Source organism: Pteronotus mesoamericanus, unplaced genomic scaffold (assembly GCF_021234165.1).
Source record: "Pteronotus mesoamericanus isolate MK-2021 breed Mesoamerican mustached bat unplaced genomic scaffold, CSHL_Meso_final contig_116, whole genome shotgun sequence".
In the NCBI taxonomy this organism is placed as follows: domain Eukaryota; kingdom Metazoa; phylum Chordata; class Mammalia; order Chiroptera; family Mormoopidae; genus Pteronotus; species Pteronotus mesoamericanus.
In genome coordinates, this window is record NW_026555027.1 from 29,279,268 (window position 1) to 29,296,190 (window position 16,923).

Sequence of the window (16,923 nt, forward strand, 5' to 3'; positions counted from 1 at the left end):
TTGTTACTATTTCAAGAAAACTATATGCCAGGACTTATTTACAAACTGATAGGAGTTAACCTCAAACTGAAAATTAAAAGTGTTAAATTCTCACATAGTTACTTTTTTTTAATACTATGTAACACATAGGATTGTTCTTTAATCCACCTTTATCTCAACTCACATTTTGATGTTACTGGCAAAGGGAGAGATTTAGGATATCACTAAACCTAAATATATCATAGGACTAAATTCAAGGAAGCTAAATTCATGTGTTGAAAGCACATTTTAAAATATGAGTCATTTTATTATTTTTCTTTCTAAGAATGCAATTCAAAGTTTTAAAAGCAATAGACAGTGACACTCAACAAGCCTTAGAAAAGATTAAGTCTTAAATCTTAAAGTAACAAAGCAGATAGATAGCCATGAAGGTTCAGAAGTATTTCAATTTTTAAAAGTTTTCTTTTTAATATCTCAGTTGTTGATGGCATTATTAAACATATTTTACTATATATTAGTTCCCTCAAGAAGTAAAGAAGACAGAAAATATGAATGGAGATCACTATTCCTTGTGGATTATTTTTGACATTATATAGTATAGTGTTTTCAATACCCAGTTTTATGTATCTTGGCTGAGAAATGGATATCTTTATTTTGTCCTTTTTATCTGATTTATAGCACTACTGAATACAGAAATTGCACTCAATCCAATATGATTTCTCATCTGTCTCTCAATTTTAAAATAACAGCCAAAACAAAATAAAAATCAATGACTGTGTTTTTTTTAAGAAAATGAACCTGACATACTACAAATATAATCACTTATTAAAAGTATTTTATGATTCAATTAAGTTAAATACAAATTTAGTTTGTTATAATTTTAAACATTATGTAGAGTATTATTAGCTTATTTGATTAATAAACCAACATAAATTTAGGTAGTTTAGATTTACTAGTTTCTTCATGTAATAACAATCTCAAATCTTTTAAAAATAAAATGTATGCTTATATAAACCCATAAGGATAAACCCAAGCCAAAAACAGAGTTATTACTCATATTTTTAACTAAAAGTATTAAAAAAGTCTAATTTGTTCAAAGAATAACTGTAATTATGTGATTTGGATGTTTAAAATGTGTCTAAGAGAGGAGTTTCTATAAGAATTATTTTTAAGATGTCTAGCATCCTTAAGATACTAGAAGCTCACTTTCCTTATTTTCTGTTTTAGGAAGATTAGATTTATACATAAGTGGATTTGTCTTTTCAAAACAATCAAAACAGAGCTCCTTGAAGAAACTTAATCATCTAATTTGTTTTAATGCCCTCTGGTGGCAGGAAAAGACTTCACTCTAACACCAGGAAAGGTAAAAGCTTCTCTGAATTCCGGACACATAGCTTACTTACCGTTTTAGTTTTACATCAGTCACAGGTCAGAAGTAAGCCATAAACACAAAGCCCACCAGTACAGTTCAGATATCAAAAAGCTATTTCCTTTTCCAGTGGATACAGTATTCTTAAGAGATTTGAGCTGGTAAGTAGATAACAAACATGTAAGAAGACTAGCATAACGATGTCTTCATCTCTCACCCAACTGAAAATAGATCACCATCTTCCTCCTGGCAGAGCTCTTCAAATGCCCAAACCATAAAACCAAATCCCAATTACTGAAACCACCAATAGGAACTACTTATCAGCTATGCACAAATAGGACACAAACCCCAAACATAAAATTGCTAGGGAAAAAAATTGAAGAGCACAACTGGAGAGTCAGGAAATGCAGTTCTGGGCTTCACCTTGAGAACCAAAAAGATTTGCTTGGGCTTAAGCGGCCCATGAGGTAAGCTTTTCTTCCTTCCTCCCTTCCTCCCTTCCTCCCTTCCCTTCTTCCTTCCTTCCTTCTTCTCTCCCTCTCTCCCTCCCTCCCTCCTTCCTTTCCTTTCTTTTTTTTTTTTTTTTAAGATTTTATGTATTTTATTTTTAGAGAGAAGGGTAAGTAGGGAGAAAGAGAGGGAAAGGAACATTGATCTTATACGCCCAGATTGGGGACTGAACCTGCAACCCAGGCATGTGCCCTAACCTGGAATCAAACTGGTGACTTTTTGCTTTACAAGACAATGCCCCACCAACTGAGCCATACCAGTCAGGGTTAAGGTACACTTTTCCGGCATTACAATTTTCCTGACTTCATCAGGAAAGTTCACTTGGGCCTCAAAATAAATGACCTCCAAAATTGTCAAAGGTTAAAAACTTGAGTCTCATGTGAATATAAAATAAATATGTATCAAAGATTTTATTCAACTTAATGAGGGAACTGATACCATGATAAAGTCATACATATTAAGAAGCATTTAAGAAGCTGAAATTTTAAGGCAACGATAGTATGAGATTACTGGGTTTGATTCAAACCAGTTAATGTCACAAACTGTAAGCTTTGGGAGGATCTTTTGCAATAGAAAAAATTACCTGAATTTCTTCCAATCAAAAATTCACATATTAAACTCAGGGTTCATCCTTAATTAGGGAAAAGGAAGGAGTCAAGGCCCAACTTTTTTATTTTAAAGATTTAATTTATTTATTTTTAGAGAGGGGAAAAAAGGGAGAAACAGAAGGAGAGAAACATCAATATGCGATTGCATTTCAAGTGCCCCCTGCTGGGGACCTGGCCTGCAACCTAGGCATATACCCTACGCTGGGAATCAAGCCAGTGACCCTTTGGTTTTCAGGCTGGCGCTCAATCCACTGAGCCACACCAGCTGGGGCTCTTTTTTTTTTAAGATTTTATTAAAGGCCCAACTAGATAAGCTGCTCTGAATGCTATAATCCTAGTCTCCTACTCTGAATCAAACTTTTGCTTTTGAGGTTGTAATATCCCCAAAAATCTCTTGAAAAAGACAGTATCTACCGTGTTTTGCTCAGGTTAACACTTTTGGTTGTATTGGTTGTATTTTAATTGATTTTGTGACTTATCTACCATCCAATTATGTATGCCTTTTATCATCCAGGTCCTCTCATGAAAGTTCTCTTTTTCCCAGTGGCACTGAAGTTTCACTAATTTCAACTTAATATTTTTATAATATCCCTTTGTTATTTAAATTCAAAGTATAGAATGGGGGTTAGGAAAACATTTGTGCATAGTCTGCCATTTTAAACCACAATTTAATACTTTATAACCTAACACATTTTTATTTTAATTATAGACTATATGAATTATATTGAAATAACTTGTGAAATATACTTGAATAACAGAAACATATATTTTGTAATAATATATCATTTTCACTACATGAAAATCTTTGGAATATATGTAAGGTATGTTGAGAGAATAAACTTTTCTTTCTTCCTCCCTGAGCCCAGAGTTTCGGGATCTAAAAATTGACAATAAACAGATTAAAAAAAGAAAAGAAGAACGTTTATTTATACTTGCAAGCAAGAGTTACTCAGTGATGAGTAACTCACTGAATAGCCATAAATAAAGGTTTAAATATGAAAATTAACAAAAATGAAGAGGGAAGAGGGGGCATATAGGGTTTCAATGGGAAGGCATATTGGGCTTTTTGGGTGCCAATTAGAATGGGCACTCTGTCTCCATAACAGCTGAATGAGTTCACAGGAAACTTTCTCTGAGGGAAATTAATTGCGGCACACTCAGGAGGCCATGCTTCAGTCAGACAGAGAAATTCAGGTAAGTTTTCTTTTCTGCATTTCCTGTAGCTTAAATGATTTCACTTTACGCCGAACTCTATACAAACTCCTAGAGCTCAGTGTGTTCCCCATTTGAAACTTCCTTGTAAGTTTAACAAAAATGAAGCTTAGTTACTGGTGTGGAAGGAAATGTAGGTTAGAAATTGTGAGGTAAGAGGTTTGCAGAGGGGAAAAACAGCACTGGTTAAAACAAAGATGAACTAGTAGAAAAAGGCAAATGTAAGGCCATTGCCCCCTATCCCATTGAACCAGTCTCCTACTCTTGGAAATAGGTAGATAAGTCTAGATGCCACATTTAAGGAGGTGTGGGACAGGAGAGAGCCTGGCATGCATCAAAGGTGGTCTTCTGTATTGATGGGACCAATCAGGCAACCACTGAGAGGTATTTACATGGAATCGAACATATAAAGATAACAAGAGTTGGAGCCGACTATAAATCTAATTTTTGAGTCTAGAATTCAGACAGTTGAGAGAATTCCAGATGTAAGGCTCCAAATGTCTTTCCATAATGGAGTGAGGGCAATACTGGCAATCTGGTGGATTTCCAGGATGTAGTTTGTGTCTTTGCTGATGGCAAAGGTGACAGTGTCACACGCACAGTTATTTTCAGGCATGGAGTATGGAAGACACGATGTTCTGGAGAACTCCCTGCATGACTCTAACTATTGTGATAACTTTTTTGAAATGTATGCCAAGTTTTCCAGCTTCAGCTTCCAGAGCTTTGGGGAAAGAGTGGTTACCACATGGCCTAGAGCCTCAGTATGGGTGGTCAGTGTTTTATTCTCAGTGATACCGACTCAGGAGGGTAGGAGAAAAATTAGAAACATTAATTATTTATAAACTGATTACTGATAAATGTTAAAGATAGCAAGATATAATTTATGAAGGGGTAAAATATAACTCAAAGACAATGAACAAGACCAGAATCTGATACGTCACATGGTGTATCATAATTTTCCACTGAAACATAAAATTTGTATCTATAATAATTTTCATTTTGATAGAAGGTAAAGTTAAATGTTTTTATTAACAAACTAACTCTACTTTTATTAAATTTGGCCTAGTAATTTACAGTGCAGCATGAATAGTAGTTGATCACATAAGCTTTTTAAAAATATTGCTTTACTGGAACTTTCTATACAGAGCTTCAGATTGGAGAGTGAAAAATTAATCATTGTACTTCACCTGTGATACCTGTAGATTTGGTTGAGCTCCTCTTTTCTCAATTTCCTCCAAAATATCCTAAGGTTCCTGGGCCTGCCTGGAAGTGACTTTTCTCACTTACCTGTAAGGCTCAGAACTCTTACATATCAAGTAACAGGCCAGTTTTTCCAAAGAGGGCTTTATAAACATTGGCTTATAAAGTCAGTCTTATCACATCAGATTCTGTATGTATCATTCTCAAATATGACTCTCCAGTTGAAATCTTGATAATATGATTAATTTTCCCAAGTATGTTCTAAATAGAACACATTCTCATTGAATTTATGCAAATTACTCTATTGCCATGTAAGAATACTTAATGAATTCTAAAGGGATCAGGCAAGGAGCAAAGATAAATGTTTTACTTCTGTGTGCAAAATATAATCTACTAAATTTGTAATAGTTATAGATAGCTTAAGAAAATGAGAAAAGGAGCTCTTTAAATCTGAAAAATAGAACATGAAGGAACAAGTAATGATCCAAAAGAAATTCATAAAATATACAATAATTATGTATCACTTTATTTAATCCCATGTAATCAATTCTTATATTCCTTGATCTTGGGTTAGTAGTTTCATGAACTCACCACCTTCTCTACTCAAGTTCTAGAAATAAATCTTTACTCAGCCTAGTGGGTTAACTTTAAAGTTATTAATGCTCTCAGAAGCATAGACCTCAGATACCTGTTATATACCTTTCAATGGGTCTCTGAGACAGTCCTTTTGTTGCAGATGAAGCAACCTGGCTTGCAGCTGGTTGCAAAAAGTGTCAGAAAAATCATCTGAGTAAACTAATAATTATCTTGAATGGCAAGAGACTTAAAATAGCTGTGGTTAAAGATCTGAATAGAGTTCATAAAAATAATGCAATTGATGAGGAAACGTGGTTTCTGTGACATTCAACATTTTAACTAATATGTAGAATTATGAATGATAACATTATACTATTATTTTGTACTTTCAAAGCATCAGAATGAATTATTATGGACAGCAAGGATGTTAGCATTTTTCTAGGATTTTTTTATAATTCCTGAAATATTCATAATGATAACGTTTACCCATAACGAAGGAAAAGTTAAGCATCTCTTCTTATTTGTCAATGCATTTATACTAGTTAACATATCAAACAAACCAATTACTTAAAAACATCTTTTTTTTTTTTTTACAAACAAAAAAAATAACTATTTGAGACTTTTAAGGACCTTCTGGGAAACTTCAAAGTCAGCTTAAGATTAAGATTTTATTTAGAATTTTATTTTGGGAATGCAAAATATGAAAAGTTGTCAAAAAAGCCATAAGTTTTGAACACTTAAATAGGATGACAGTTCACTATTAAACAATTCTTAGTTATCTATTCAAACTAATTGACAATACAAGATTTGTAAAATATAAGTTGGAGGAAACATAACTGTAGACTAAAGAAACAAAAACTTAAATCTTTTAACAGGAAATTTATTTTTCTTAAATAATGGAGGCATGATAAAAACAAAAAGAAAATAAATCATTCTGATAAGTTACATAATTTTTCTTTCGTAGGCAGATTAGTCAAAAGTTAAAGAGAAAATTTCAATTTTCTTATTAAGAACAGACTAATTGTCTTTTAAGAGAGAGAAAACCAAACTCAAGTTTTCATCATATACTTTTGATATTAAAGCTTATTAAAAACACAGTCTTAGCTGTCTTGATCATGTATTTTTCCCTTGGTCTCCTTTTTCCTTTTATTGATTGTCGACCCTTCACAACTTTCTGTAGCTGTGTAGGCATTTTAGATGTCTTTCTTCCACTTTCATTTTCATTTTGGAACAAACTGAAATAACTTTAAATAACTTCTCAACAATTACTATAGGGTAAAATTATACTTCTATCATAAAAAGAAACCACATTCTATATTCCTTAAGGGTTTTTATGATTAATTTTATTTGTCAGCTTTACTGGGACATGGGATACCCTGATTAAATATTATTTCTCTGTATGTATGTGCAAGTGTGTGTGTATGTGTGTGTGTGTGTGTGTGTGTGCATGATGGAGGGGTTGTTTTTTGATGAGATTAGCATTTGAATTAGTGAATTGAATAAAGCAGATAGTTCTCTTTAATGTAACTGGGCCTCATACAATCCATTAACTGCCTGAATAGAATAAAATGGCAGAGTAAGAACAAATTCACTCTCTCTGCCTCACCGATGAGCTGGGACCTCAGTCATCCTCCGCCCTGTACTAAAAACTCCATCATTGAGTCCCCTAGTTCTCAGAATTACACCACTTGCTTTTCTGGGTTTCCAACGTGCAGATGGCAGATCATGACACTTCTCAGCTTTCTTAATTGTACAATTCAATTTCTTACAATAAATTTATAAGATACATATGTATTTATTATATATTTTTATTATATATAATTTTGTTTCTCTGGAGAAGCTTTACTAATATACTTTCAAAGATTTTTCTCTTTATACTTGTTTTTTTATAGTGGTTTTATTGGTTTGTTTTGATTATATTTTTAACCATTAGTAACCTTCATTTTACAGAGATAACTAGGAAATAGACAATTATAAATTGCCAGTCATATACCAACATTCTGTAGATTAGGAAATTTTATGAATATTATAATTTTACAACTTCTAGAAAAAAATGCTTCTCTTTAGTGCAATTTTTCAGTGTAATAGGAAGAATATGTTTATTAACTGACCCAAATTTCTTTACTCTCCCTGCAAGAGGTCAATATATATGTATATATGTCTATGTGCACACATATTTAACTTATGTTTATACTAATACTTTAGCATTTTAACTTACTTAGAAATAATTTAGATATTTATGAAATATCTGTTACTTAGATTAACTTTAATGTTTCAAGTTACTGACAAGGTTATGGAAATTACTTTTAAACAGACATATAATAAAACAAAATTATTGTTGAAATACATTTTTCAGAGAAGTAACTCAATTTTATTAATATTGAATCTACAAATTTTATAATTTTAACCATCTAGTAGATACAATATTAACTTATTTGACTAGCAAGCTTGAGTAGAATAAAAATATATAGTTGTATTATAGGCAATGCTATCAACTCTGAGGGCATGCCTGTTTTATTGAACCAATGATATTAAACTATGCTTATTTACCAAAGGATTATCCAAATCACAGGGATTTGAAAAGCATTTATATTTGTTCTTAAATTTCTGAGAGTTCTAGAAATATATAATTTATATAAAGGCATATTTTTCACCAAGAAAACTAGAATAGAACTTACTTATTAATTTGGTGGAAAATATTACTTATATATACATAACATACATACATACTGATTGGCAAATCACACAGAGATCTTTATGGCTTTCATTATAAAATTTAATAATGAGTGAGTCATAAATACAGTAATACAAATTTACTAGTTTAAATGTGAGTTGTTTCTCTTCTTCGACCACTTTGTATTATTTGAATTGTGTTTCTGGCAGATGGAAGAAGTCATTACCTGCTCAATATGAGAGCTAAAACTTCCCATGAATATTTGTGGAGACATTTTAAAGATTTTCTTTTGTCATAACATACAGTCTTGTGGAGGTTGTGGACTAAATTTCCCCCTCTTTTTAAAAAAATTTTATTTATTTATTTTTAGAGAGGGGAAGCGAAGGAGAAAGAAAGGTAGAGAAACATCAATGTATGGTTGCCTCTCATGCTCCCTCTTGTGGACCTGGCCCACAACCCAAGCATGTGTCCTGAGTGGGAATCAAACTGGGGACCCTTTGGTTTGCAGGCCAGACCTCAATCCACTGAGCCACACCAGCCAGGGCTAAATTTTTTTCCTTTTTATGAGGGTGCCTCAGCCCCTGTGAAGGCCTGAAGGGTAACTGGGCAGTTTAAAATTCCAATAACTATAGAGATTTGAAGAGCAGATTGGGAGTGGAATCAAGAGAAAGCAGGCACATGCACCAAAGAAGTCAAAATGGCACAGGGGGAAGTTTTAGACCAAAAAGACCTGTCAATCTGTCCTGGGGATGAAAAGATTGGTGGGGAGGTGGACCCAACTCACCAGTCACACCAAAGTTTAGGAAGCTGAATGGAAATTTTTGAGAAAGCACCTGGTCCATTCTACACCCAACCTGATACAACCACAGGGAAAAAAGAAATTTTCTCTTGCTCACCTGACAATGCACTCACATGTGCCTTAAGTGTTCTCTTGTCTGGGAGCATGTGGCCATGTGGCTTTAGGAGCAGTGTGACCATGATCACGCAACTTCCACATGCAGGATCCAGGAGGGGCCCTGGAAGGAACAGCAGCCAGAGCAAACTGAGCTGCCTGTGTGGGAACCGAGACTGCTTGGTAACCCCCTGTGGGCACCACAAGACTGTACTTTACAATGGAGCAGGGACTCTGGACATTGGCTTTTGTCTTGGCCTTGCTGCAGACCCAGTTGGAGTTTTTCCATGGGGGAGAGAGGAGTCAGTCTTTGAGATGGGAGTCTGCCAGTCTCCCATGTCACACAGCACCTGAATAAAGCATCTTTCTTTTTGCCCCAGCATCTGCCTCACAAGTTTGGTTTCTGTGGCGATGGGCAGCAGAACCCACATTTTTGTTCAGTTACAATATTCTATTATGAATAATATCCTTGGCAGAATATCTAGATATGTATGTGTATGCCTGGCACATACATGCACTTATAATTGTTTTTATTATTACTGTTATAATAGGAAATCTATAATTTGAAAGGTGATATAATTTTCTGTAGAGGGCAGAAGGTGACTGAGGTCCCAAGTCATCAGCGAGGCAGAGAGAGTGAAGTTGTGTTTACTCTGACATTTTGTTCTATTCACACAGTCAATGGATTGGATGATGTCCAGTTACATTAAAGAGAACTATCTACTTTATTCAATTCACAAATTTGAATGATAATCTCATCAAGAAACAAGCCTCCCTCACCCTGACACACACACTCACATGTTTACATAGAGAAATTATGTTTAATCAGGGTATCCCATGTCTCAATAAAGCTGACAAAATTAACCATCATAAAAATACTTAAGGAATATAGAATATGTTTTTTTAATAACAAGTATAATTGTGACCTATAATAGTTGGTGAGAAGTTATTTAAAGTCTGTTCCAAAATGAAGAAAATGAAAACATAACAATTTTAAATAGAATGATATATGCATTTTTGTTACACATTTTTAATAGATAAAAGTACAATTTTCTGATAATATACTAAAGTTTAGTACTCTGATTCCTTTAATTACACTTTGCTAAAGTTTCCTATTATTTTCCAAAAGTCATAGTTTTTTAAAAATTTTTATAAAGACACTATTTTAATGATATATATGCTTCTGTTTCTTTTGTGGTTTTGTTAATGCTAAAATATGGAACACAACCTCCCTGTTAATGTATTACACTAAAATTTGCATTTTCTTTCTTATTTTTTTAGAGTTGTACTCATAAAACTGAAGTTTTACTGCATTAAAACAAAATGCTGACTGGCATTGAATTTCTTTAAGGGATAACAGCTGAAAGGAAAGGAGAAAGGGGTGAGAAGGATGAGGACGACGGAGGGTAGCCAGGGAAAATAGAATGCTCATTTTACACAAAACAATGTAAAAGTGACAGTAGTGGATACAGGCTAAGGGAACGGCAAATATTTAATTAGGGTAATCTGAAAGAAGTTTAATACAGGAAATGTGAAGTTCTTCTGTTTCTATTTATCTTCATCTGATGTTTGCTGTGAGGTTTACCTTGTCTCGCTTTTTTAAAGGGAAATTGGACCTTATCACTCACTCAATTCTCCTCTGTCTTTAGAATTTACAGAGGCAACATTTGTTGTAATTGACAGGCATAGTACGGTCTTTCTTGTCAGATGCGCTTGGTACTTTCTTTTTTAAATCTAGCCTCTCAATCTGTAGCTTCCTTTTGTTTCCTCTTTACAATAAGTTACTGAATAACATCTTTTTCCTTTTGTTTTCCCCTCTTAGCACTGACCTCTACGTATTCTGACATTCTATGCAATTCTGTGCTACAAATACCTCTGCTTTAGGTATGTCTCTCTTATTTGTCATACTTCTTGGATATTTTGTTGCTGGGGAAAAGCACCACTTCTGCTTGTTTATCTTTTTATCACCAGCCACCTTAGTGATTATTTGAAAATATTTTTGTAATGCCTATTAAGATAATGTTAAAAGGTAATTTTCAGATAAATGTAAAATACACTGTGTATTTTCTAACTCTCATGACATGGATTTTCTCATGTGCTATTTAGCATTTAGCTGTGAGTAAATTTGTGGGAATCCCATGTGTTAGTGGTTTTGTGTCTACTCACTGGGTCATTCTTTTCAAGTTTCTTAAGTGCAGTAGAGGGGTTCTGCAGACTGGAGCTAAAGGCAACCAAGATCCTGCAGTCTCAATAAAACTTCTGCTCCTTCTTAACTACCTAGAAGAATTTGAATTAGGGGCCTTGCTATAATGAGATTATAAAAAAATAACCTCTCTATCTGGAAGGGCATATTACTGATTGCTGAACATGTGCTCTCCTTTCAATTATCTACAGAAGCCCCAAGGTGCCTTAACTCATCTTTAGCTCAGAGTGTCTTACGTACCTCAATTTCCCTTTCTGTCTCTGAACACCTTCTGTATGTTGGGTTCTCATACATATGTATGTAATTAAATGTGGTCATTTTCTCCTGCTAATCTGTCTCATAGCTATTTAATCATTAGACCAAACAGAATAATCTTCAGGGTAGAAGAAACTTTCTCCCTTCCCAACAGCAGAAAATCCTAAATATGTAGCCAAGTTATCACTTGTATTTTATATTAATTTTTAAAATATTTCATACATATTATTTATTTTTCAGGGAATCACTTACTATTCCCTTGGTTAATAATTCCCTGGTTTGGGTTAATGTGTTTGGATTTATCTTTATATGTTTTTAGATAAATTTTAAATTCTCTTTATAAATAACATGTATTTATTATTAAAATATTTTATGTATTAAAGCATTTTCATTAAACCCTTTATATATTCCAAATTTACTTGTCAATTAAAATCATATAATTTTTAATCTCACAATTATTTTTTTTCAAAATTTGTTTTCCTATTTTTAAATAGAGTAATTTTTAAAAATATTCACTACCTCTAATAATACCAGGTCTAATGAATTTATCTAGAAATAATTAAAAATAATTTAACAAAAATGTTACTTTTTCACAAAAAGGACACAGCAAAAATATATCATATATTTAAGAATATTAGAGATGGGAAGTTCTGCCTTAAAAATCTTTATGTTATTCCCTTTTAAGTCCAACTGTGAAACACTTCTACCATTACTGAATTTTTTAAAGAAGTCCTATCCGTTTTATGGTTTTTGTTTTTTATTCAAGATTTTTAAGATAACTAAGAACATTTAATAAAATTTGGATCACTGAAAGAAGTTGTACATGAATATTCAACTTATTAATATTACTTTCAAGCATAAAATATACAGTATATGTACATACATATTTAGATTCAAATTTATACTGAAAGTAGTTTATAATATTAAACTGAAATAAATAATTTAACTAAAGATTGGGAATATTTTTTAGAGCTTCCTTCAAAATTAATTATGATATCATGTACATTAAGTATTACAAACATATCAGATGAATCTTCTTACCTATGAATTCCACTTTGTAATTCTCACATAAACCAAATTAATACTTTTCTCCAGTAGAACAGTGCCTGACATAATGTGTACACAGAGATGTTTATCAAGTAAGAAAACAGGTGAACAAATATATTCCTAACTAGAACTTTATACTTATATAAACTGATTTTTAAATGACTGTTTCTCTTTGAATTCTCTTAGGATGACAGTACATTTCTTAAAGTGGAACAGCCCTGCTCTACATTTGTTTTTCTACTGTATTTAATAATAATATATCCTCTCATTCCCTAACATGGGCAATGTCCTGGGGTGGACAAATAAATTATTTGTCTCTTTCACTTTTATTTAAGTATAGATGTGGGAAAAGACAGAGAAATATCCAGCTTGCTTGACTTCAGTCATTTCTTTCCTAAACCCTATGTGGATATAGCCAGTTTCTATTTCAGAATACTACTTTGGTTACAAAAATTTTAATGTCAAAATTTTTATTCAGTTAACTTATTTAAGTCAAGGCATGGCTATCTGTCTTGCTTGAATTACACGATCAGAAAAACTAGTTTATTTTCCAGGAGAACACTAGTGAAATGAAAAGGGAAAATAAGTTTTAAAGCCCTGCATTAAAATTATATATGGGATGTCTGCTTATTCACGAGCCATTACCAGTGTAGCTTTTCATTGTTGTCAGCAATGCAATAATGTGTAAGAAAGTGATTTGTAACTTATTAAGAAATCATAAAACAGAAAGGTGACAATAATAGTCATTATAGCTGTTTACTAAATATTTTCAGCTCTCCTGCTTCTGGACCTACAATAGCATTGATCTTTGTTACCTCTTTGGAGCTAAACAAATGGCCAAGAAAGAAACTTTATAAGCCAATTCATGATTTTTCATTTTCCTTTTCCACGAAAGCTTAAATCAAGATCAAGCGTTTGTGTAACCTGGGCTGCTGTAACTACCTGAGTGGAACCTGCTGTATGTTTATAGCTTGGGTGAGAAATCAATTTTTATGTTATACCACTGATATTTTAATGTGCTTTGTTACCATAACATAACCTAGCCTAAAATCAGCTATATCAACCGCTAAAATAACTTTCTCGAGTAGTACCTATTAGATTCTGTGGAAAACAATTGTACTTTTAGCTTTCAGAGCTCCCACCCCCTCCCTGCACCTTAGCCCTCTACTGTGGTGAGGTCAGATAGCAACTAGTATGTTTGGCCACATCGCCTGCAATCTCTTTTGTGAGGAAAAAAAGTCATGAATTTAGAGTTAAAAGGGATTTAGACTTTAGGGATTACGTGGTTAAGTCCACCATTTAGCCAGGTCATATGGAAAAGTATAACCTAAATAAATTCTGGCAGTCATTCATTTGAACTTGTCCAAGGCACTTAATCTTTATGACTTTATTTTCCTTTGCTATAAAAATGCTGATCATCACAGCTTTCTGTCAGGTTTATTTGAAAGATTAAGTGAATACCAATCAGATATTGTGGTCATACAACATCATGTAAACTTTTATTGTTACAAGTTTCAGCAGGCTAGGCGGGTAGAAAGTGGCAGAGCTAGGACTAAAAATACAACATTTTCAAGTGCTTTACTATTTTATTTTTATATCCTTTAGCTATTTTCTACAAACTTCACAAACAACTTTTTATTTAGCCTGAACAAGAATAGTTATTATTATTTCACAGTAGTCAATTGAGACCTAGAAACAATATGATTTATCCAAAATCATCCTGTTAGTACACAGTACAACTAGAGTTTAAACCAGTGATCTCTGACTTGAACATAAATGAATCTTTCTTTCCATCACCTTGAAGCTTAAACTTGCTACTATGGACTTCCTAACCAGAGCTTTTCCACTAAAAATAACCTTTGTAAAATGGGTATCTCTGATTTTCTCAATATTTGATCCACAATAGTAACAGTTAACAGTATTGGTTGATACTTAACATGTTTTAGAGTGTATTGATTAGAGAAAATATATCAAAATAAACTCCTATGTAATAAACAATGTATGTAACTTTTGTTTATCAGTTCCTGGGAGGTAGCCTCTAAATCCTTGACATTTTCTTATTGATAAGAGTATCTTTGTTATCAACAATAATCCCTGATGAGAAATTTATGCTAAGGAGGTGACTGCTGGGGACCCCTAGATAGTTTGTGGGAATGAGGTGACTCAGGATAAGGATTGGCCAAGTCAGGAACACCAATTAATTATAAGGTTGAGAGTTTTGAGCCATGTGGTATCAGCCGAATCTCTGGGTAGAAGAGGGTGATTAGTGATTGAGTTTATAGGCACTGATTGAATCAATCATGCCTATGTCACAAAACTCCCCCCAAAATCCTAGGAATTCCTTATGCCATTGGGAGAGGACAATGGAAGCTCCCTAATTTGAAACCTCTGAAGCTGGTTCTGATTTGTTTTCTTTTGTTATAACAAACCTGTAATCATAAATTCAGCACTTTCCTGAGTTCTGTAAGTAATTTTATTAAATTGTTGAATGGTTAGTGGAAACCACGGAATTAGTAGTTAGCTAATTAGAAGGGTATATGGTTTGGGGACCCCTGAGGCTGCAGCTAGTATTTGAAGTGAGTATGTTTTTAAATTATGAAGAGTGGTCCAATTTTGGTAGTTGTACCAGAATATATTTCATAATAATTCTTAGAGGAAAAGTTTTAAGTTTTTTCAACACTGTATGTGGTATTAGTGGTGAGTTTTTCACAACTGACTTAATTACAGTTAAGTAATTTCTACTTATAGTTTGTTGAGAGTTTTTTATTATGAATGAGTATTAAGTTTTATCAAATGCTTTTTCTTCATCTTTTGATTATGTGATTTTTATCTTTCATTCCATTAATATGGTGTTTCATATTAATTAATTCCTTAAGTTGAAACATCCTTGCATTCTAGGGATGCATCTTACATAATTGTGGTGTATGATCCTTTTAATGTGCTATTGCATGTGGTTTACTAATACTTTGTTCAGGATTTTTATTTTTATGTTCATTAGGGATACATTGTCCTATAGTTTTCTTTTTTGTTTTGTCTTTGTCTAGCTTTAATATAAGGGTAATGCTGCCTCATAAAATGAGATTGAAAGTGTTCCTCTTTTCTGCTATTGAAGAGATTTGGTTGTGGAATGTTAACCAAACCAAGGACATTATTTGAAAAAGAAAAAAAATGTTACTTTAGTTAAATGAAAAAAGAAGGAAATGACATTGAATATGATAGGCAGACAGCATATATTATAAACATAACATAGAACACAGGAGATTGTAAAGATCTATTGACTTTAGATTTGGAAGATTCTTCTTTGAGTAATAGTGTTTGAAGAATATCAGATAATGTTTATTTCCCTATAGATCTAATCCCACAGCTTTACTTAAATCGGATACTTATTCTCATGGTCTCAGATTTTAAGTGCTGTTGAATGGCCTTCCAATTATAGAAAATCTATAAATAAAGCATAAACAAGAAGTATAACAACAAACTGGTACATAAATACTAGATATTAATTTGTATAAGTGATCATTATATAATTAAATGTATGTTGTTTATATGTAATATGTGTATATAATTAAGGTTTATGAAAAATATTGGAAATGAAGATTGGGCAGTAAGATGTTGACAAAAGTATAAATATTATATCTACTTTCTCTGTAACCCCCCAAGGTTCCGTGAAAATTTACAAAGTTATTGACTATGTTTGGTTCTCTTAGAAGTTCAACTGCAATGGGAAATTTTATGTTCATGATTTATTAAGGGGGAGTTCTCAGGAGAAATTAATAAGAGTTTGAGAGAACCAGGGTAAGGATAAGGAAGGAGGTGCACAGATGTCATTTTAGATAAACTAGGTTATAATCCCTAGCACCTTTAAGGAATAAATGGCAATGTGGTATGTCATGGCTGGGGAACAGAAAGCAGGACTTTTGCATATGCCTTCAACACTCAAATTTATAATCGACTATGAGTTAGCATGGAGAAAGGGAGGAGGTACCCACTTTACTCCTAGTTACTTTTAGAAATGTTAGCATGTGGTTAATTTGACATGTCAACTTGACTGAAGCCGTTGGTTCCCCAGAAGTTTGGTCAAATACTATTCTGGATGCGTCTGTGAGAGTATACCTAAATGATAGTAACATTTGAATCTATACAGTAAAGCAGATTACCCTTCTTAATCTGGGTAAGCCTAGTCAAAATAATTGAACACCAGAGTGGAACACAAAAGCTTACCCCCTAATGAGCAAGAAGTAACTTCTATATAACTGTCTTTTACCAGGAACATTTAGGTTTTTTCCTGTATTCAGGGACTTGAACTGAAACACCATCTCTACCTAGATCTCAAGCCTGATGGTCCACAGACTGGAAATATACTATCAGCTTTCCTGGTTCTCAGATCTTCAGACTTAC